At 50.6% G+C, this 21,966-nt stretch overlaps 1 protein-coding gene across 1 annotated transcript in view; it reads left to right on the top strand.

Moving 5' to 3' along the window:
* The first annotated feature begins 13,685 nt into the window (after positions 1 to 13,685).
* COL6A3 (collagen type VI alpha 3 chain) overlaps positions 13,686 to 21,966 on the top strand; it is a 66,343-nt gene continuing 58,062 nt past the window's right edge. Inside the window, exon 1 of the mRNA XM_067298705.1 lies at positions 13,686 to 13,875. The gene's annotated coding sequence lies outside the window, so the exon portion shown is untranslated. The remainder of the gene's footprint in view (positions 13,876 to 21,966) is intronic.

The raw sequence follows: 21,966 nt of genomic DNA, 5'->3' as shown, positions 1-21,966 counted from the left end.
CAGCCTGTTGTTTTGAAGGGGTTTTCGGACTGATAGGAGAAGGGGAACTTTATAAGCCCATCCCATCCAGAAAGCACGTTCCACTTAATAAAAGTGGAATTTCCTTCTTCGTTAGCCTTTCTAATATGGTTTCAGCCAGAGCCAAAATAACTTTCTTGTAGCTTTTTCCATTGTAATTCGGTTTTCATTTTGGGGTGCACCCAGGGCTGGAGCTGCATGGGGCCTTGGACCCCTCCATTCTCACTCAGCCACCTGGGATAGCTGGCCTGCAAAAAGAGGCCACCACGTGCGTGTTCAACGATATCTAAAGTCAGAAGGGCCCTTCTGAAAAGTTATGGGGAAGGGGAGGCTTCACTAAGGTGCCCCAGATAGGCGACTTGATACAAGGCCATGTGGAGGACCTGGCAGAGACACAGAGCGTGGATCCACAGACCATATCTGAGCCGGCCGTACGTAGCTTAGTGAGCTGGCTAGCAGAGAGATCAGCCCCGTCCTCGTACTCCTCCAGGCTCCCACTGGGGACTTAGCCCATGGGTGCCTCAGTGCCAAAACACTACCAGGCTCCCCATCCTTGCTTCTCTTGCAAGCACTCAACAGCGAAGAAAGCATTGTGCTGCACCTCACCCCGCTTGGCCTTTCCTTTCTGGGTGTTCACAAAAGATTGTTCGAGTGGAGAAGGACTAATCATCACGTCTGATTGCTCCAGTTTGGTTTGAGGCTGAAGCCAAAGACCCTCTGCCAGTTACTGATGCATTCCCAGTGCTGCTGGGCACAGTTACGTGGAGCCCAGAGCTGCTCCGGGAAACTCCTCTGGAGAGAGTAGTTTCCATGTGCCACCTTGTGGAGTCCAGCAAAATATACAGGCACCCAAGCATGGGAGGAGTGTGAATGAAATGTGCTTTTTTGACAGAAAGGGCTCCTGCTTTGCAAAAGCTGCCTCTGCAGCTGCAAAGCCCCCTGGACGCAGGGGAGGCCTGGCCGTCTGACCCCCAGGAGGATGGAGCAGCTCCCGCAGGGCACAGGTTGCTCCTGAAGCCACGGCAGCAGGACGTCTCTCCTTTGCGGGAGAGGTTTAAGATGTTCGTAGGAAAGGACACAGGCTCTCCAGAGCAGCGACTGCTATTGCTGTTGCCTAGTGAAGCTGACATGGAGATGTCTCCTCAGGGACACACTCTTGACTTAGGATTTGGGATTGCAGCTGGGTCCGGGGAGCGTTCTGGTCTTTTGCCTGGCTGGCTTTGTGGCCCAGGAAGACTCCTACTGGTTTCTGCAGGCTTCGACAGCGTCCTTGGACAGTGTTGTAAATCACTTCTCTCTTCCTTGACAGAGAGATCCCCAAGTGTTCCCTGGGCTGAGAATCACCAGCTGGGCTGGTCTCTCCTTGGGAACAGAGAGGTTAACCCTTCCTTTGCTACCGCTGGGTGGCACAGGAGAAGTAACGGTAATGCCCCCTGGACAGGGGATCTGCGCAGTGTGATAGTCACTCACTCATAGTGGAGTCCTAACAATAGCCAAGCGCAGGGTTGCAAAGCGATCCTGGTATTTGTTTCTTTTGGAGGACAGAGGTATACTCCTCTGGCTCCTGCAAGTTGTTCCTTGCTCTCTCTTTTCTGCTTCCAAGCTGAGCGCTCCGATTTCTGAACTGTACATTAACCCCAAGAGAAATCTCAGACAGTAATGCTCATCCTGATGCCTTCCCATTTGCTATCTCTGGAGCAACCTGCTTGCTAGGCCAGCAGTGAGAATAGCTCTTTTTAGAGTATATTGACCGCTCCCCACCACACACACCCCTCTTGATACTGCAAGGCTGCGTTTGTCTCAGCCTTGGATTCTGAAAACACCACCCCTTCACTGTGTTCAGAAAGAGCAAATCCAGACCACGACCCAAAGGTGCAAGCTTCCCAAAGCTCTTTGTTTTGGGACTGCTACCTCTCCTGGGAGTACAACTTCTTCAGCTTCTCCAGAGGACCATCAGGCACTCGTGGTGCATCCAAGGAGTTTGAGGAGCCTCACTGGGGTCTTGTGTGGGATGTCCTGGGCAAGGCAAGCCTGCGGGGGGAGCGTGGGTAGGCTGTACCATCAGGACACCCCTCTGCATGGCCTGAGCAGAGTTCGAGCTGATGCATGAAAATACATGTCGTGCTCAGTTGCTGGCCTCCTCCAGAAGAACAGATCTGTCAAGGTGAAATATTGATGTTCTCATCCAGCTGGCCAAAACCTGGAGACGTCCCCCAGGATGGTTGTATCGCACTTGTTGTATAAACGCTGAAGCAATGCCTGACACATGTGGCAAATAAAATTCCTCATCTGAATTAGGTCTGCGGGAACACCGTATTCCTCCCACAGTCCATGGGGAAGCAGGGGTAGGCTATCACTCACTGACAACAGCTCTCAAAGCCGAGGCTCTGGGCCAGGAGCACACTTTTTATGCACAAAATACAACGCCATCGCAGCAGCTCTGTCCGGCTGAGGACTTCTTAGTATCAGCCAGACCCCGGATCTCCTGAGAGGGCTGTAGTTTAGGTCTGTCTCCAGAAGTCTCCCTCTGCAACCTCAAACAGCCAAGATCTCTCGAGATGCAACGCTCCGGAGCGGCTCAGCTCTGGCAGTGATGGGGCCACGTGGCCTCCCTTGGCCAGGCACGTTCTGCATGCTCCACAGCGCCTGGTCTGGGGCCGAGCGCTGTACGAGCTGGACCTGGGCACGGAGACAAAACACTGAGGGATTTTTGTCTTAACGAAGACACTGCATACTTTTCTTTCATAAACTGGGTTTTTTTAAACAGCTCTCTTGCCAGGTACTGTCAATGAGGAGGTGGCCTCCCCACCCTCCAAAAAGCTTAGACCATGGAAAAGAAACAAACACCATCTCTAAGAGTCCCTTTTATTTTTTACCTTTGGAAAGCTCTCCCAACCTTCGGGGAGTGCTTAAAATTGTCCTTTCTCCTCCCTCTTTCTTCTGTTGCTAGAGAAGAAAAATCCCAACTTCTATCCCATGACTGTGGTGAAGCCCAGCCAGGGTTGGCCTCTGACAAGGAAAAAATACACATCTCCTCCTCTCTCTTCTTGGTATTCCTCATCTTAGTTGAGGAAAGGCCAAACTGGCATTTTTGTGAAGCGTTTTAAGTCATTCTGTAAAAGTCTGTCCTGCTGTTTCATATCAAAGAAGATTTGACCCTTGTTCCCTGTACACGTAGGCCCACCCTGTCCCAGGTAGATGCTGCCATCCTCCTTCAAATAACCCCCTGGTAGAAACCTTAGGGCCATGCTAACTTTGTGGCGATGCTTGGGGGCCACCAAGCTGTGATAGGGAAGCACCTGGCTCAGGCAGAAACGGTGCATTTTCCCCTTCTCCGTTTGCCACTTACCTGCCTGGCCTTGCCCTTCAGGGTGCGAGTCCTTTGGGACCCAGCCCATTGCTCACGTGGGGTTTGTCCAGCGCCTTGCACAGCAGGGCCATACAGCTGGCTTAAAAAAAATAAATCATATAAAGCCACTGCGATTTACCTGTGACACCCCAGGCCACAAAGACCTCAAAAGAAGCAGCAGCTCTCTGGAAAGGTTGGACACGGGGGAGGATTAATTAAACTGAACGCTCAAGCACTGTCCATCAAAGCAGGTCTGCTAAGAAGTTTCTTCTCCGCTGCTTTGGCTCAGCAGTCCTTCGGGGCCAGGCGCTGCCCAGCCAGTTTCCACTGGCAGTGCTTTCCTTCCGCGGCTTCCCTTTGTCCAGTGTTTATCGGGAATGGCCAGATTGTCTTATAATGATCTGCTTTGTTATTTCTCCCTGGATTCGGCTCCCTGCTGCGTTAGCTCGGGCCGTTGGTGTTAGTTCAGCGCTCTTCTGCACGTGTTGTGACCTTGGGGCTGCTGACCGACTCGGGGCTGCGTTCAGTGAAGGATGAGAGCGGTGCCGTTTCTCCCCAGGCCCTGGGCTATGCTTTAGAGATATATATTTTATGACCAAGTTGTTGGCATGTTTGTTTGCAGCAGGCACGTCTGGCTGTGATTTACCCAGCTGCCTGGACACCGGGATCTCGCTGTAGGTGCCGAGGATGACTCTCCCTGCTAGATATCCGATTACTGCGTCATCTTGCCCCAAACAATACTCCCGCTGTTGAGGCATCGGCCAGATCAATCCTTCCGGGGAAACGAAGCGTAAGCTTATTACAAACTTCCTCACTTTCTGCTCTGAGACACAAGTCTCAGCGGGGGATTATTTCACATACAATGTATTTTCATTCAGCCTGCAAGTGTCTAATTTTATCTAGGGACTCGCAGAGCAGAGAGCTGGCAAAACTGGATGGCCAGATGTTTTCTGAGGAGACTTGTGCTCCTATATGGCACAGCGAAAAGGATGTTAGTGGCAGGCTCCTAAAGGCTATAGATCAGCTGAGAAATCAGTGAGAACATGCTGCCGTCAGCGAGAACTATGTACATGCTGTACTCTGTACATCACTGCACGTCCCTGCTAGAGCAAAGTCTCCCTCCTGCGAACCGGAGGAGGGAATCAAATTACTGAACTGGTGCTTCGGATCCACAAAATCCTTTGGCGTGAGCTCGGCAGCTGGTCGTGCTCTGCCTGTGGGTCTCCCCGCTGAGCCTGGGGTGCCGGCTGGTGCTTTTGTGCCCGTTCGATGCAAAGCTTTGGAGGTGAGGAGGGAGCGGGAGATGCTGCGGGAACGCGTGCCGTCACGCCGGCTGCAGTGAGGAGCCAGCTCAGGCCGCAGGACAAGAGCGGGAGCTGTCACGCAGCCGGTTCCCTCCTTGGCCTGGGCGTCGCGTAAGCCAGCACTGCCACGCAGACGGTGCACCCGGGCTGGGCTAACCAGGCACCGAGGCTAAGGCAAACATCCCCATCCTCAAACAAGCCTTACCAAGGTGTCCATCCTGCCACGGCATCTTCTCCAGACCGACTTTTCTCTTGCAAACTAAGCAAAGGCTGGGAAGACTCGTTTCTGCCACTGCCTCCCCACCAAGGCTGCTCTTGCGTTGACGGCCGGTGACCAAAGAAACCCACCCCCTGGGTAAGATGCTGTTGGCATGAGACCATGCAAAGCAAAAACATATGGGCGAGGAGTCCAGGGTGGATTTGGAGTTTTCTGATTTAAGAACAATAGGTTTGATGGATTAAGGAATAAAAGCAGCAGCTGCCAGAGGCCAGAAGTCTTCAAAGCTATTAGATTGCTCAGAAGGCCAGGAGAGAGCATAACATGGATTCATTGCGATTTGGGAGGGGAAACGAATGACAGCTCTCCCTAACGCACGGGAGCAAATCTGTGTCGTGTTGTCACAAATTTAGCGTTTATGGATGGCGCAAGCCGGCCACTTGGCCTCTGCTTTGAGGTGAAGCAGAGGCCTTTTCGGAGATCGCCAGAGAAAACATGTCTCGTTTGCTGCCAAGCAGAAAAGCAACAACAGGAGGGGAGATTTTAAACTCCAGTTACACAGAAACAGCCTTGCTAGATAGCAGTCTGTCAAAGCTGCTGTGCTGCAGTTTTTACATCCTTCCACCCTCCAAAAATGGTCCGAAATAGAGTCTTTTTGTGCTTCGCAAGCCTCTGCTAGCCCAGCATTTACCAGAAGGTTTGATGGAGAACAGGCTTTAAGACAGAAGAAGTTTGCTAAGCCATCTCATTTATCAGACTAGAAAAGCAAATAGCTTTGATTGCCCCAGACTTTTAATGAAACTACTACAAAAATGGTGAAAGGTGGACAACCCTCAGCACACTCAGTATAAATCTGTGAGAAAGCACAAAAAACCTGCAGCAAATGCAACCTCAAACTTTGCCAGAGCTGCCCGGCAATGCCGCGCATCCAGCCGGGCGACCTCCTTGCCCAGCACTTGCCTATGCAGGTCAACTCTTCCACTGCGAAAGGGCCGGAGGCGTTTCCTTCGTCTCTACGGTGGCACGTTCCCGGGAGGGCTATGATGGTGCAAAGTGCCTGCTCGCAGCCTGTTTGGAAGCAACAAAATTAGAAGAAGAGTGTCCTTTGCTGCAGACTCACTCTCTCCGCCTGCCTCCTCCCTAGGAGGGGTGACGGGGAATTTGCACGCTGGTAACACGCTGTTCCAGAGGGAAGGGGACCGGGGCCAACATGGTGCCTGGCCAACTTGTTTCTGGACCACGGGGAGCCTGAGCCATTTGTTAGGGCTTTGCTGCTGCTTGGGCTCATTCACCCTGACTTTTACCCCTATCGGTGCTTGGTCCCGTAGAGGTCGGCTGCGTTTCGGCTCGCAGGTAACTTGCCGCTAAGCGGCGAGGTATTTTTAGGGACAAGCGTGCTGTTGTTCTGCCTCGGGCAAGCAATGTGGTTTTCACGCATCCCGCTGCAGAACGAATGAATGAAATGTTTGACTGAGGCTGCATTAGTAAGGCTGGCAAGTTTGCCGGATCCATGTTTTATAAGGAGCATTGAAGGCTTTTTTTTCCACTCCCTCCTGCCATGAGCTGTTGGAGAGGGTGGTAAACAGCAACAGTAACCATGCAAGCCTTCCCCACCTCTTCCTGCCTCAGGACAGGTTGATCTTTCACATCCTGGGATATCCCAAGCCCGGGGTGACGGGAGGCTGTGACATGGCTCTGTGCAGCTCCTGGCTCCACAGGTATTGCGGGTATCTGTGGGAGCTGGCAGCTACCCAAAGGGGGACCAAAATCTGCAGGTGCAACCTGGCAGCACCAAAGAGCTGGTTTTTGGTCACAGAAAAACTATCTAATCAACGATTCATGTTGTGCCTGTGTTGTTGATGCAGCTCTAACGCAGAAAAATACGTTGCTCTGGAAATGGCCAAGACGAGCCAGAAATGCACCTGTGCTTCAGGAGAGCTTATAGATGGATTTGGGGGGGGGGGGAAGGCTTTTTAGCTTCTAAAGGAGCTTCTGCCATTTGCAGCAGTGGGAAATTTGGCATCTCCCAAATCACACCTCATCAGCTGTACCCAAACAGCTATACCTAGAGCGCTGGACGGCACAGCACCATAATGCGATGCCGCTGGCCCGAAGGGGAGAGTTTTAACTCTTTGTTGAAAGCACAGCGTCTCCAAAGGATGCCTCGGATCCAAATGTCTCGAGTACAAGCTGTTCCATATGTTCGGTGGAAATCACAGACAAGCCCCCAAGGAATAAATATATATACCAGCCACATACATGCTATTTCCTGGGGTTTTATGCATTCTGACCAAGACAGCTATGATGCAGAGACACTGTTTAGATCGGCACCTCATCAAACGACGGGATGTTTATAAGCTAGCGAGCAGATTACATGGCCTGGACCACAGCTGCCCATGCAGCACACAACCCCTTACTGCGCTCGGGATCTTCCCCCCCAGGACGACAAGACCCGTGCCACCCCAGCTGGCTCTTGCACCGGGATGCGCCCCTGCTCTGAGCTTGGTCAGATGGAGCCAGGCACGGCAGTGCCGATGCCGGGGACAGGCTGCGACGCATTTCCCTGCGGCCCGTGGCCAGCGAACGCTGCGTTTTCCCTTGCCTGCCTCCCCAGAGGGGAAGAAAGCCGAGGAGGTGGCGTTCACATCGCTACAACCGGTGGATATTGCACGAGAAATTGCTGGGTGTTTTTCACTCCGTGTCTGCAGCTACGCACATTCACCCCGGAGAGCCTCTAGGGACGTTAGCCCAGTATGCGACAGCAAGCTGCTCATGTACTGCGGGAACGAGGACAGTACAGGAGCCTCTCCAGGGAGGAAAAGAGGAAAAACAAGTGCATCCTACCCCTAGGCTACTGCCTTTAGCAAAAGCAAGCCACGATGCAGTTAGCATTGAGCTCATGCTACTTTTTTATTCCTGGGAAATCCACCTTCACCCTCGGTTTCTGGGGCGAGCAGTGGCCGGGGCTGATCCGGGATGAAGATTTAGGCTTTGCAGCAGGACCACTTCCAGCCCGTGAAGCAACTTGGACCCCTATAAAAGAAAACAAACAGTGGAGAAGAAACCAAGATGTTGCATGAGGGCCCACAAGGGAAGACGGGGACTGAACGTTGCCACGCTCAGTCTGCGCGAGCTGTGTTCGTCTCTCAGCTCACCACCCCTTGCAATTCAGCAGCCAATTTCCCCTGCTGAATTAGGCCTCAGGACTTTAGCACTTGCACCAAAGAGTAAGGAGAAATGGTATTTCTAGCGGATCCCCAGTCTGGACCCGGCAGAAAGGCATGGAGCAAAGGCCTCCCGCCCAGGGGAGAAAGCAGAGGGTCTCGCAAGCTCAGCAGCTCCATCGGCAGCCCCCAAGGGGAGGAAATTTGCGGTTTTTTGGACTTGCGTGTGGGCACCAGGTTCTCACCCGACACCTGCTGACATGCTCAGATGGGAATTATTTCTGGATGGGCCGTGGTCCCTGCGGGGAGCAGCTCCTGCAGCCTCCTCCTTGCTCTGCACGCTGGCAAGAGCTGCTTGGCAGCAGCTATATTGATCACGGAAAACCCTCACAGGCAAGAAACATATATTCTTATTCCCTTGGTAGGGAGTCTTAACAAGAACGTATCCCCCGCACACTTTCCCCGAGCAGCACATTTTATTCAGGGAAACAGTTCAGCTAGCATCATTCCTACAAGCTGAACATTATGGTTCATGTTACCGACAGTTTACTGACCTACAAGCAACACAGGAGGGAAAAGCATGCAAATTTTTTGCATATTTGAGAGCAATTTGCTCTTTGTCATTAGAGGCATTGAAGAGCCCTTACAACAGAAGGCCTTTTGGCGGGATTTAGCTGGTCAGGCTCCAGATTTCTTCATCTGAGTTATGATCTCTCCTGTTGTCCCTACAAACATGGCTTAAGAGCATATACATTCACATGATCTATGTAGCTCTGTTACAGACTTATTTTTATTACTTCTTCTGGGGTTATCCTGTCACTATGATTTATTAGTGGTATTAGACTCGCTTGGAAACACTCCGACAAAACATTTTCCCTTTTAAGCAATTGCTGATTTCCCAAAAGCAACATGTTTTCTAGCACATGCAGAAATTCTAAGGAGCTTTGATGTGGGCAAAAGGACACACGGCGTAACGCGTTTCAGTGCCTCCAGTGTACCCCTATTAGACCTGACTAGGGGAAGCTTTTATTTCACCTTTGGTTTTAAATTATAACATAGACAAAAAGACAAAAACATTGAGGCATTTGCACTCATCATTATTTCTTGCCTTTTGCATGAGCTTGGGAGGCAAAACCTGCTATTTTATAAAAGCGGAGCTGAGACAGGGTAGATAAAATTACCCCAAAACCATACAGCCAGTGCTGGATCGAGCCCTAACCTAAGGTTTCCTCTGCACCGTGCCAAGCCCCAAGCCCATGTCTCCCCCCGCTGGGAGCCCAGCAGCCCTGGCAGCACACGGATATCCCACGCTATGGGCACAACCCAACTCCCCAGCACCAATTAGGAGATTTGCTCTTGATTACGGTCAAGCCCAGTTTGCAGCCAGGCTCCTGATGTGCTCTAAGCCCCAGGGCAAGGAGCCCTCTGCGGCTTTTGCAAGCCTCCCCCTAACGCTGCTTGCATTTAACCTGGCATCACAACTTCGTTCTGGAAGGAGCATGAACAACATGAATAACTTCATGCTGGAAGGAGCATGAAGGAGGCTGTGTTAAACCTGAGCATGGTATCAAATGCTGTGCAATGCGTCAGGGAGACGTCTGCGCAGAGGCAACAGAGAAACAGAAAGTTTAGAGAAAAGCCAAACCGAGAAAAGCCTCAGAAAATATTTCCTGGATCATTTCCTAACTGGGGGGGGGGAGCATTTGGAAGAAAGCAATGGCAAACCCATCAGAACTAATGAAAACCATCTAGTGCAAGCAAAATTATAACGCCATCTGGGACGCCCTTGTTTTAGCAGAACAGCTCTCGGTCGTGTTTTGAAAGCAGAGAAAACAGCTTGCTAATGGTGCTAACAGCATCAGAGACGCAACCAACCCCTTCTTGTCCAATCCCCCATGCAGATTGTCAGGGTGTCGAGAAAAAAAGAGCAGGGCGACCCGCGGCTTCGGCGGAGGCTGGGATTTATGGAAGCGTCTTCTTCATGCAGACATGCATGGAGAGTCCCCGGAGAAAAGACCAGTAGATGGTGCTCAAGGAGGACTATTGAAGCGTGTTGCGCTTCGACGGTGCCATTCCTTTGCGGAAAACTGGTTCATCTCATCATCTTCTCGCCTCCACGCCCGCGCTGCTTTCCCTCAAGGAAGCATTTCTGCGGGCAGCGGGAACACGGTGGCAGCGGGAGAGGTGATTCACAGACGAGCCGACGGCTACCCATGGCCATGGCCAGGCCTTCCCGCACCCCGGCTCCCAGCGAGGAGGGCTGCGATAAGAAACACCCCGCGGGTGCCCAAACACTGCCACCAACCTGTACGAGTCCGGTGCCCCCCTCCGCAGCCGTGGGCTGAGACCTCGTTTGCAATAGGAGCTAGGAAGCAAACATATATATATAATATATATATACACACATATATATTTTTTAAAACAGCTAGTAGAGAGAATTCCTCAAAACCCTCTTCTTGACTCACAGCATTAAACACACCTAGTTCTTACTACATCAGGGAGGAAACCTTACTGAAGTTAGGCACTGCCCTCGCTCGCCAGCTCCAGAAGCGACCAGCCCGCTGTGATTCACCCCATTAGCGATCAAAGGGGGTTTGTTCGGTGCCCGAGGAAGGAAAGCAGCCCGGCTCTGCCGCTGGGCCCTGCCCCGCTGCCCACCCCAAAACCCCCTCCGCATCCTGGCCGGCTGGATAGCCCCGCGCTCCAGCTACAAAGCCTCTTTCTGGAAAGGGAAACCTTTTAGCTTGATTATTACAGCCGTAAAGCCAGTCCTAGGGGAATGCAAGACCTCTCTTGTTCTCATTTAATTATTGGACCACCTGGTAAAAGCTGCTTTAATATGAAAACCACATTAAGACAAGAGTCTGCATCACAAGAAGAATAAATATAACTTGCAAGTTAAATATGTTTTCAATAGAGCTGCGATAGGCATCTAATGCAGGCCATGTGTGTTTTGCCAATATTGTTACATTATTTATCTGTGATCCTGTATCTTGGCTGTTTCTCACTACTGTTCTGGGGTGCCTGGAGCACTCCTCCGTTTTATTCTTTTGTTATTACCAGTCATTTAAAAAAGTTTTCCTGGTTCATTTATTAATAATAATTTTATTATTTTTCTAGCACATGTCTGAAGTAATGGCAGCATGCATCTCAGTTACCGCTCTCACATGACCGAGCCAGGATGATTTGCGTGGACAGCAGTGAATCGAAGGGAAATGCTGGACCCCACTTGGTTGAAGTAACTCTTGCTGGGTGCCTCATATGGGTGTCAACGGAGCAGAGATGCATGGACAAGGTGAGCATACGGGGAGCGTGTCACCGCCCCATCCCTCACTCTGTACCTCGGCAGGCAGCAAAGCGACTTGCCCAGGGCCACACAGCCAGGCGGTGGCAGAGCTCCAGGCTCCTGACTCTGTCTACTGCTTTAACCCCAACACTGCCCTCAGTGGGTTATTACCTCTTACTTAACCTGCCTCCTCAGTTAACTCTGGAGGCCACATCCATTCATTTTAAAGGCTTGAGCAGAGCTGTGCGTTTGTGCTAGCACAGAGCTAAAGGCTCTAGCATGGATGTGGAAAGTCTCCTTAGTGTCACATCACTGCAACAGAGAGGCTCAAGGCATGACTGCAGCATGTGACAGTGGTGGCAACACAAGAGCAAGGGCCATCACGTGGACACCCATCGCTGCCCGACAGTCACAGACACTTACTACCATTTCCCACAGCGCCGGCACCATTACAACATCACTGCTGGGCTCTTACCCCCCCCCCCCCAACCGAATTTGAGAAGAAAAATCCTTTGGTCTGGGCACTTGTGCCAACAAACTGCACCTCCAGCATATGGCTGTGGTCCTCTCAGCTGTCACTCCCTCCATCTACACTGCTGTTACCCATTTCTCATTGCTTCCCAGCAGACCCCACTGCGGTTCTGCGGGATTTTTGTTGCTGCTGAGCTTTCATTTAGCCTCCCAGTTAGGGTAGCAATGCTGCTGCGGGTGTTCACGTTATGCTAGTTGACTTGCAGAAGGAAAAAAAGCCCTAATGTTATCACCCAGTTTTATACTGGCCCATCAATAAACTCCATCAGCATCAGATTCGCATTCACGTTCTCTCCAGGAGAGCATGAAACTACCGTGCAGGGCAATTTCTTTCCACTCCTGGAGAGGGAGGTGATGAACCATTGCCTCCAACAGGCAGCCAACCATCGCCTTTCCACAGCAGCCAATTTTACTAATAGTGATTAATTATGGGGCTGGACATAGCTTGGGCAGGAGCAGGAGGTGCAAACAGCACAGGAGAGCCCGGAACCGGGGCCAGGGAGCTGGAAACGAGGAGCGGGATCCCCGAGCGCAATCACGGCAAGGGCCTGCTGCACGAAGAGGCATCGCTCTGTTTTGGGGAGGGGACCTATTTCCTTTTGGGCACCCAATACAGATGCTTTCCCCGCATCCTCCTGCTCTTTAACAGAGCAGGCATAGCAAGGAAGCCAAGCACCATTGCTAAAACTAGCTATTGCATCAGTTCAAGAACTCAGCACTTCCCTGAAGCATTCCAGCTTTTTTTTTTTTTAAAAAAAAAGTGTGGCTAGTATTTCAAACAGTGCAAGAGCAAACATCATAAATCCCTATTTAAACCCGCCAAAGAGAATTTGACTGTTTGATTCCTGCGAAACAATCTCAGTTCCAGCCTTATAAGGATGCAAACAAGGGTATGAAATAAGAATTGTTTCCATACCCTAATTTCTTACAAGCAAAATCCAATCCAGACCGAAATGTTTAAATTCAGCCAATGCCATTCTGTCATTTCAGAGGCAGAGGGCTAAAAACATCCCCCAAAGCTGTCCAACTGGCTTTGTCTAATGCAAGGTAGAAGGTGCAACGCATACGTGGGGGAAAAATAACCAACTGATCAGGCAACTTGCTAGTCATTTGAGCCTGACTCGATGAGGGCACTTTTCGAACTTCCGCTCCAAAAATTTCATTAGGCTGCATGTCTTAAAATATATATATATACACACACATATATAGACAAAATACTGAGGAATATATATGGCCCTAACTTTTCTTTTCCAAGTAGCATGGGAGAAGATAACCCCGCATCCTTCTCCCCCTCAGCCAGGGCAGGGGCATGGAAAAAGGCTGTTGCATGCAGATAGGAAACAGGGTTAAAAAGCCCCCTCTCTCCCTGCACAGATGCTCACGGCAAGGAGACGCCGGGCAGAGATTTCTCCAACCTCAGCCTCCGTCCCAGGCTGCTCCGGCAGAGCCCTGCACAGCTTGGCACAGCCCTTGGCATGTCCTGGCAACCGCCAACATCCAGACCAAGCTCTTTCCAACCAAAGGACACGCTGTTAAAATAGCTTCGGCGGGGCTGCAAGGGTGAGCGTGCACTTTCCCCCCCTTCCTTCTTATAGATAACAGCAAAAAAAAAAAAAAGCATTTCGAAGGCAGCCGGCGTGGGGCAGGGCAGGGCGAGCCACACAGCGAGGCCGAGAGCGGGGCCGTCCCAGGAGGCGGTTCGTGTGATGAGGCGCTCTGACCTCAGCCCGGCGAACGCCAGCAGAAGCAATCTGGATTTCATTTGCAGCGCCGCCGCGGCCGGCCCCCGTGCTCCAGCGCGAGCTGCCTCCTCCCGCGCCGCTCAGACCCGCGGCCGCCGTCTCGCCGGGGGCCACAGGAGTTTCGGTACCCCCTGCTCGTCCTCGCAGCGCCGGGGAGGAAGGCGGCAGAGGAACGGGGAGGCCGAGCGCCGCCATGAAGCAAGGGTGAAAAATCCTTCGGTGTGAAAACTCTGGGAATAAGCAACTCTCCAGGTTCGCTCAGGGGTAAGTGTTGCTTCCCGTGCCGGAGCGCCTCGTAGCCTGGGCTCACCTCCCTGCCCAGCTCCCGCACCGAGCATCTCCTCAAGGAGGCTGTTCTTTGGGGAGTTTTCAAGGCATTTTAGGCAAAACTATTTCCATGCCCAGGGCAATCTCACCCTGGTGGAAAAACCCGCCGCAGGCTTTCATGATGCTTGGAAAAGCAGGACCATGCTGCAGCCTTGCTCATCCCAAGCTGGTCAAGCACCCCAGGATCCTCCGAGATGCAGTGCAGGTGTGCGGCAAGCACCAGCCATCAGGCAGGGAATTAACACCAAGCCATTAATTTAAAAAAAAAAAGTGAGCAGGATTTTTTTTGCCACTGTGGGCCAGCAATAGCCTTTGATGCCTTGAAACTATTGCAGCAGCAGCTTCATCCGAGATGGGACAGGGAAAAGCAAGTGCCCAAGTTGGATGCCCCACACTGGGGCAAGGGGCTGGAGGGGCAAGTAGCCCAAGGAGGGCACATAGCAGTCTACAGCACCCAAGGAGAGGTCTGGGAAAGGGGTGTCCTGAGGGATATTGGCCTAATGTCAGGTTTTTTCCCCCCTCCACAAAGGGAAGGGCTTTCCAACCTTGCCCAGAGCTGCCTCCCCTCTCCCCCGGGATCGCTCCCTCCTGCCTTTCCCAGCCTATCTCCCTCCTTCGCCCCGGGCTCCCTGTGCCAACGCTCTTGCAGAGGAGGGTCGCTGTGACTAATCCCCGAGCCACTCCGCCGCGGTCCCTCCTGGCACCAAGCCCTCGCTTCCCAGCCGGAGCCCGACGCGAGAAACCCTTGCGGCCAAATGGGTTTCCTGACCGAGCACGGGGGCCAAAAGCGGCCGGAGCAGAGGTGGCCCAAGCCGCTCTCGGTCCAGCGGGTGCGGTGGGAAACTCGCAGCTCATATCTGGTGCTTGCGATGATTCATCTCCCCTTCTCTGGGGAGGATTGCTGCAGGTTTTTTTTCAATCCTCTGTCTCTACCCCATTACTTGTTGGTTAAAAACAAATTATACATTGGTATTTGTGGCTGGATAATTACTACACTGAAATAGTGGGACACAATCGCCCCATTTGTGAGCTTCTCGGAGCCCTGGCAGCAGCCTGGTGCAGTGGGGAAGCCGTTGCAGAGAGCTAGGTGACTTTTCCAAGGGCATTTAGGAACTCTGTGGCAGAGCAGAGAGGTGACTCTGCGTCTCCCAAGCCCCAACCCTCCAAGAGATATTGATACAAGTTGATGTGGCTGACACAGCTTGGGGAAAGTAGACTTTTTTTTTTAAGCCCAACCTTATACCCTCATTCCACCCAGTTCATTGCCAAGAGGTAAACTGTAACTAGGGATGCGACACCATTTCGGAAACGGGAGCGTAGGACAGCATGCACGCTACTGCTGCTGTCCTGCATCATTTGTTCATTCATTCTGTGCATATCCATTTTTCTGTCAGTCCCCATTGTTTTCTTTGTTTTTTAACTGCATTTGCAATTTCCCCCTAATTTCGGGGTCAGCTAAACCAATTCCCACCATATTTCTATATATCCAGGAGAAAAATGGCATTACTCTCAACTTTTCTTCTGTGCCTATCTGGGAACAGGAGGGAAGGGAACATCTTGTTACCTGTGCTGGTGCAAGCTCAGATAATGGCATAGCCATGCCAGCCTCAGCTTTTTCCTCCTGCTCTCAATGTGGTTTTGCGCTTGGTTTACAGCACAGGGACAAATCTGCCACCCTGTTCACCATGCACAGCACAGGCTTTGGCTCCAGGTGGTATTTCATGCCCATTTTCTGCTGTGAATCAGCAGTCAAGTGTTGCTGCTCCCCACACCCATCACTTTTTCCACCTTTTTAAGGCTCTGGGTTCCACATTAAGGAGCCCAATTGGTTGGGCAGAGAGGAGCTGCGAGACTTAGGTTACTATACATAAAGAGACATTGATCTTTGAGGGAGTTTCCCAATTTTTTCAGCAAATACTCCCTTCCCTCCCATGACTACTCTATTTTAGCCTCAGCCTTCAGATGAGGGAAAAACAACCAGATTTTAAGCCAACAGCACTCTTTCAAGATGAGAAATTCCCTCCGAGATGAGTGGGAATTAACCACTACCCTCCAGGTCTCTCTTTCTTCAGGCTTTTGGCCAAGAACAGTATGATACGGTTGCAATGTGCCTCCGACCTTGAAAGCCGGCATTCAGCAAAGCAACACTATGGAAAACTCGGCTGCAAAAAAGGAAGGTTTTCTGCCCCCCCCCCAGACCGGCTGCTTCTTACTGTTCGGGTCTCAGCCTGTAGGAGCAAATGCTTTCAGAAGCGGCCCTCAACCTAACAACTCTCACATTTTGAGGGCTATCAACACCAGATGGCAGCAACATGAATGAAAAACCCTTCAAAAGAGCTAGTGTAAATTGAAGTGGCTCCAAACTCCTTGGAGCCACAAATTAGGCTCTGTCCCAGGCAGCTCATCATGAGACTCTAGATAGATCATTAGTCTCTAGAAACAGTCTCTCTTCACTCTGAAGCTCTTGAACAAGGTGAGATTTGCTGCTGTAAGATGGAGAGGTCCTAGAGGCTTTGGAGACTTGTGTCCATCTTCAAGGGTGACTGAGCTATTTCATATGGAAAAAAAATCAAGGCATTTAGGCTCCAAAGTGCCTAAATTACTACCGAGAGTGGGTTTTGGCTAACCTTTTCCCCAGCTGACTTGCAGCTCAGATTTTGGGCGGGATTCATCCAATCTACTGCCCAAGCAGTCCGAGAGGGAAGCGGGGGACTGAGCCGATCAGGCACTCGGTCAACACCAGAGGGCAATCTGTGCTGCCGCATCCCCGACAGCAGGATTTTGGGAGCCGTCCCTGCCGTCTAGCTGGCGGAGGGAGCTCGCTGGGCCAGCCATGACCACAGGACCTGCTTCTGGGGCGCTCTGGTTCAGCACGGCAAATCCCACCCCTGCTTGCAAATGGTTATTTTGGGGAGGCTGGCAGCTGCTTTCGAGCCTCTGGTGAGCTTTATCATGGCCTTTGCTGCCGGCTCCCAGAGAGGCATAACAGGAGACAGCAATTTGTGGGTATTTCAGGAGAAACTATTTAGGGGAATTAAACAACTGAGTTTAGGGGAACAGGGTCATGAGACAGGGTCTGGAGAGACCCCCATAAAGCAAACACCCACAGAGGCAGGGGACCCTCATTTTTCACCCCAGCGTCCCTGGGGAGCAGGTTTTGAGGGGTCTGATGATGTTCTCAGCATTGCCTTCCCCACCCCTGCCTGTGGGACAGCACTTGATTTTCCACTTTGTCCTGCCTTACCCCCTTGCAGAAAACCAGCCAGGAGCCAGGCTTGAATCCACATCCCCCTTTTCCCTCTCCCAACACAAAGCCAGTCACCCCCTACGCACACCTGGGATTTATGGCCACGGTCACACCACAGGCTCCTGCCCAAGGGACACCGCTTTGCTCACGAGCCTATGGGACCCCTCACCACCCCAGGGCAAAGCCATGCACCCCACGGCTTCAACGCTGTCCCAGGGAGGGGCTGGCCGACAGGGACCCACTTCACACCTAAATCACTAATTTAAGACTTCCTGGTCATCACATCCCCCCAGAGCCGGTTCTGCCCTGCTGGTCCTTCCTTCTGTCTTAAAATAAGGAAATGTTAGCGCAGGAAAATCCTCCGATAGCTCTCAAGCTGTCTGCACTTTCTATCATAGTCCGGTGGGACAGCATCAGTGCCTGAAGCATTGCACAGCTGGGAGTTTGAATTTAAGCAGTATTTTGAAACATTAATTATTCTCTCTATCTGCCATGTGTATGCACACATACATATATACAAACACACATTCCATTTATATACATGCTAGAGCCATAGATACTTCCCCTCCTTCCCAAAGCCCAGCTGAGAGGCATATGTAATGAATCAAAGTGATATGTAACAGCTGCAGTAATTTTTCCTGCCTTTTATGTTTAGCTTTTTCAAGTCTAGTCATCTGGTTTGCACTTTTTCAGATTTTAACTACACCCTAGTGAACAAGAGAGAGAGGGGAAAAAAGAGATTTTAGAAAGTGAATTTTAAGCATCCACTCAAATATGAAATTATGTAAAATGTCAAACTTTATGCACAGAGAAGTATGCAATAGGCAGAAAATAGCTGCTGGGGAAAATATTTAAGGAAATCACTTCATTGCACTAGTGGTAAAAATGATTGCCTTTTGAAAGTGTTATTAGCAACAGATGTATCTCATCTGATGAAATGGAGAACAGACTGTTATATTAAGGGGTCACTATGCACTATATACACTCTAGGCAGACATAAAAACTTCAGATTACCGAATACTACATGAGTTAATCTTTTAGCACACAAGTTATTAGCACACAAGTTATTAACAAACTGTTTCTGCAGGTTTTGATACCAGTTCTTAGCCACTCAGGAAAATGCTTTGTGGTCCTAAAGGCACTCAGTGGTTTTCAGCCTGTTTTTCAGCTTGCAATGGTTATACCAAGGGCTCCATCACAGCTTTCCCAAGACTGTGAGAAAATTCCCCGTAAAAATAAAGTTCTTAGGATGAAAATAACCTGCCAGCCAGCTTTTCCTTTCCACTGTTGTTAGGAAAAGTCACCTGGGCATTAGGCCTTGCAATACTGAGGTTGGGGACAGCTTTTGCCATAGCAAACACTCTTTGCAGCACCTAGCACAGTAAGTCCCTTTTGCTCATTTTTTTGGGGGCCAGAAACAGCAACAAGTCAAAAAGAATAAAACAGCAAAACCAACACCCTGGCAACAGTTCATGAGATCAGGAGCTAAAGCAAGAGAGCTGGTATGAATTCATATCCCTATCCTCATCTTCCACCTCCTGCAAGCTGGTGCCACCTCCAGCTTCTCCAGACCATGGCACTTTTTGGGCCACAAAGCGAGTGGCAGGCTGAGCTAAGCTAGGCAGCCTCATTACTTCTGCACCACCTACATAAGCCAAGCAATACTTAATTCCAGGCATCCAAATTATAAATATCACATCATTTACTGTATGAAAGCCACTTCCTCCACTGAGCCAGAGACTTGCTGTTGACTCAGTCAAACCAGACCAAAGCAGCAAAGTCTCTGAAACCAAAAACCACCCCAAGAAACACATTACCTCTGCAAAAATGCTGCCATCTTTGCTTCCTTTCCAGGACAATAACCTCCTCACTCACTATTTCTTGCAAGCCTCTAACACCTTGTGCACTGCCAGCAGCCCCAGGGCTGGCTCTTAGAGCAGGAACAGCTGCTGGGGTGGGAAGATAAAGGAGAAAACCCGATAAGGAACACCTGTGCCTAAAGGCCTGTCTTTCCCCCTGAGATATCAGTCAATCTATGAAAGAATTCACCTCTTCCCACAAAACTTGTCTCCCTCTCTTTCTAATAACTAATTCAACACATTCTTGACTTCTGTGATTTTATGGCAGCTTTGGGGAAGTGTGGTCTTAAAAGTCCTCTGCTCCTAGAACCGTGCTAATTGGCAAGGACCTCAGCTTTCAGAGGACCGAAAATATGGTTATCACGGTTGCGGACAAAGCTTGGAAATAGAGCTAGAGGTCTCCTGTAGGCTAAAATGAAACAGAAGGCAAAGAAGAAGAACAGCCAACTTATTACTGTTTGAAAAATACATCATATTTTTAAGCTGGCCAGGACAAATAAAACCAACCCAGGATTGACTGTTATTTTAATATACTGTGATATGCAAGTTTATCTCATGGTATCTTGAGGGCTGACTCATGACTCTTAGATGTTTGGGTTTGCCAAGATGGAGGTACATAAAATACAGCCAGCGGTTTCTGCACCTGGTGCCGGAGGGGAAAAACCCCTGGGAAAAGCCAAGTGTGGCCTGAGACGTAACGGAGATGGGTTCAGCCCCAGCTATTCCCCGTGCTCCTTGCTTGAACGAGGGCAAGGGACTTATTTGAGGGGTTTCTTGCAAAGCAGCCCGGAGGCGGGCAATGCGAGCAGCCCCTCAAGCTGCTGCCAGATTTGGAAAACCCCATGCGATAGAAATCTCCGCTCCCCACCGTGTCCCAGGGGAGCGCGAGGGGCTGTGGGAGGTGAAGGGCCGCCGCAGGCAGGGCAGAGCTTCTCCCCGCTTTCGCCTTGCCCATGTCGACCCTGAACTCCTTGAAAGTGGGTCTGGCCGAGTATATGAACATTGCTTTTTTTTTTTTCCCCCCGCTGCTTCCCAAGGCCGCTGGCCAGTGGCCCGCAGGGTCGCTTTTCAACCTTCCTTCCCCCGCGACGGTTTGGGAGCAGCTGGGATAACACACGGGCCTTTCATGCGCCTTTACCTCGAGTGCTTTTCGTGAAAGGGGGGCGGAAGAAGCCACATGACAGCACTAAACGCGGATGCAAGGGCTGCACGTCTTTTGGCTGCCTCCTTGCCCGGGCCCATCCTGCACTAAGCAAACACTGCTTAAGTGCCTTTCATAATACCGGAGAGAGTTGTTTTTCTCTTCTGCTGAGTTTCACGGCCTGTAAACAGCCCCGTAAGGTTCTCCACAGCTGCTCAGTGTTGAAAGCAAAAAACCCAAAATGTTTGCTTTGGTCCTTTCCTTTACTAGCTGGCAAGAGATTGATTTGCACTGATTTATCTCTGTGGTCTGTTACCGAGGGAGAGGTTTGCTTGAGGGATGGGACGCCAGGAGTTAATAAATGGGATGATAATATCGCTTCCTGCGTGTCAGAAAAGAAATATTAGCGCTCTCACGGAGGACCGCATTTAGGCATAAGAACGAAACTTTAGCAGCCTGTTCTTCCTCTTTCTATAAACCTCTTTCGCACAGAGATGCTCCAGCTGGGCTTTTGTGGGTGACCGTCGCAAACCCATTGCTTTTGGCAAACCTCGGCTCTGTGGCCCCCCAGACATTTACGCGTACGGGCAGTTTTGCTCAGGTGAGCGCACGGTCCAGCGGAGCGGTTTTGCACTCGCTGGTGGCAATGGGAATTTTGCTTGGACGCCAGCTAGCAAGCGTAATTTTTTCATCTGCGTAAGAATAATAGTAATACCTCTGGCTACAGCTGTTGCCCTTATTAATCCAAGAGTTGCCAGCCACAGGGAAGCGTTGTCATCTCTTAAATAGTGCTGCGCGCTAGCTGCTGCCTCTGGATGCCTGTTAAGTGGGTCTCCACCTGGCCGTAATAGTGTCATACCAGCTGTGGGAGGGAAAGGCACGGGCCGGCATTTGCCGGATTCGTGCTATCTGGCTTTTATAAATGCTGTGAGAAAAGCGGCAAAGCTGGAAGGAGAAACGAGGCCCCGCAGCCCATTCAGAGCATCTGGAAGAGCAGATATTGCAAACTCGTTCTCTCCGAGGAGGCCGAGAAGCAAATGCAACTTTAATTTTCAGCAATTGATAGCAACCGAGCGGAAGTTTCAGGCTCTCTACCATTCTCTGGGAAATACAGAATTCATCCCCAAACGTCCCCAAAAGCTTAGATGCTTATTTCTGAATTTTCAGTCCAGATCTATTTCCAGATCTAATTCCGGATCTGCTTCCAGCTATGCCGACTGTTGTCATTTGTACAACTTCCAAGGCTTTGTTAAAAAACATGTGATTCTTCTCACTAATACTCACTTCTATTGCGTAGGACTCACTGAGTTGATGGAGCTGGCAAGGCCAGTAATAAAAAAAAATCATTGTATATTTTTTTGATGATGACCTGGTTAGTAGCTTGATATATTTGAGTCTCCTTTGGCTCATAACTCCTGCTGAGAATGAAAAGCTCTAAATCACTACATTTGCTTTGGGGAGGCTATTTTTTCAGTTAAGCAAGCATTACGGCTTTATGCGATGTAAGCTTGGAAATGAGTATTAAATAATAAATTGGCCATCTCTATGACAACAGATACACAGCTTTCCTGGAGGAGACATTGTTTCAGGAGGTTTGCCAAGGGGATCACAGATAAGAAAATCACATAAGTTACATTTTGGCTGCGACACGTAAGACATTATTCTTGGCGCCCTTCCGAAATGTGATCAGCCGGGGCAGGTTATTCCACAGATGGGGCCGGAGGCTTGAGGGAGCCTGCGAGGTTTTTTTTGCAAGACGCTCTCCTAAACACTCAGAATAG

This window comes from Apteryx mantelli, chromosome 6, assembly GCF_036417845.1.
Source record: "Apteryx mantelli isolate bAptMan1 chromosome 6, bAptMan1.hap1, whole genome shotgun sequence".
Classification (NCBI taxonomy): Eukaryota; Metazoa; Chordata; class Aves; order Apterygiformes; family Apterygidae; genus Apteryx; species Apteryx mantelli.
This window is presented reverse-complemented; position numbering and strand designations above follow the sequence as displayed.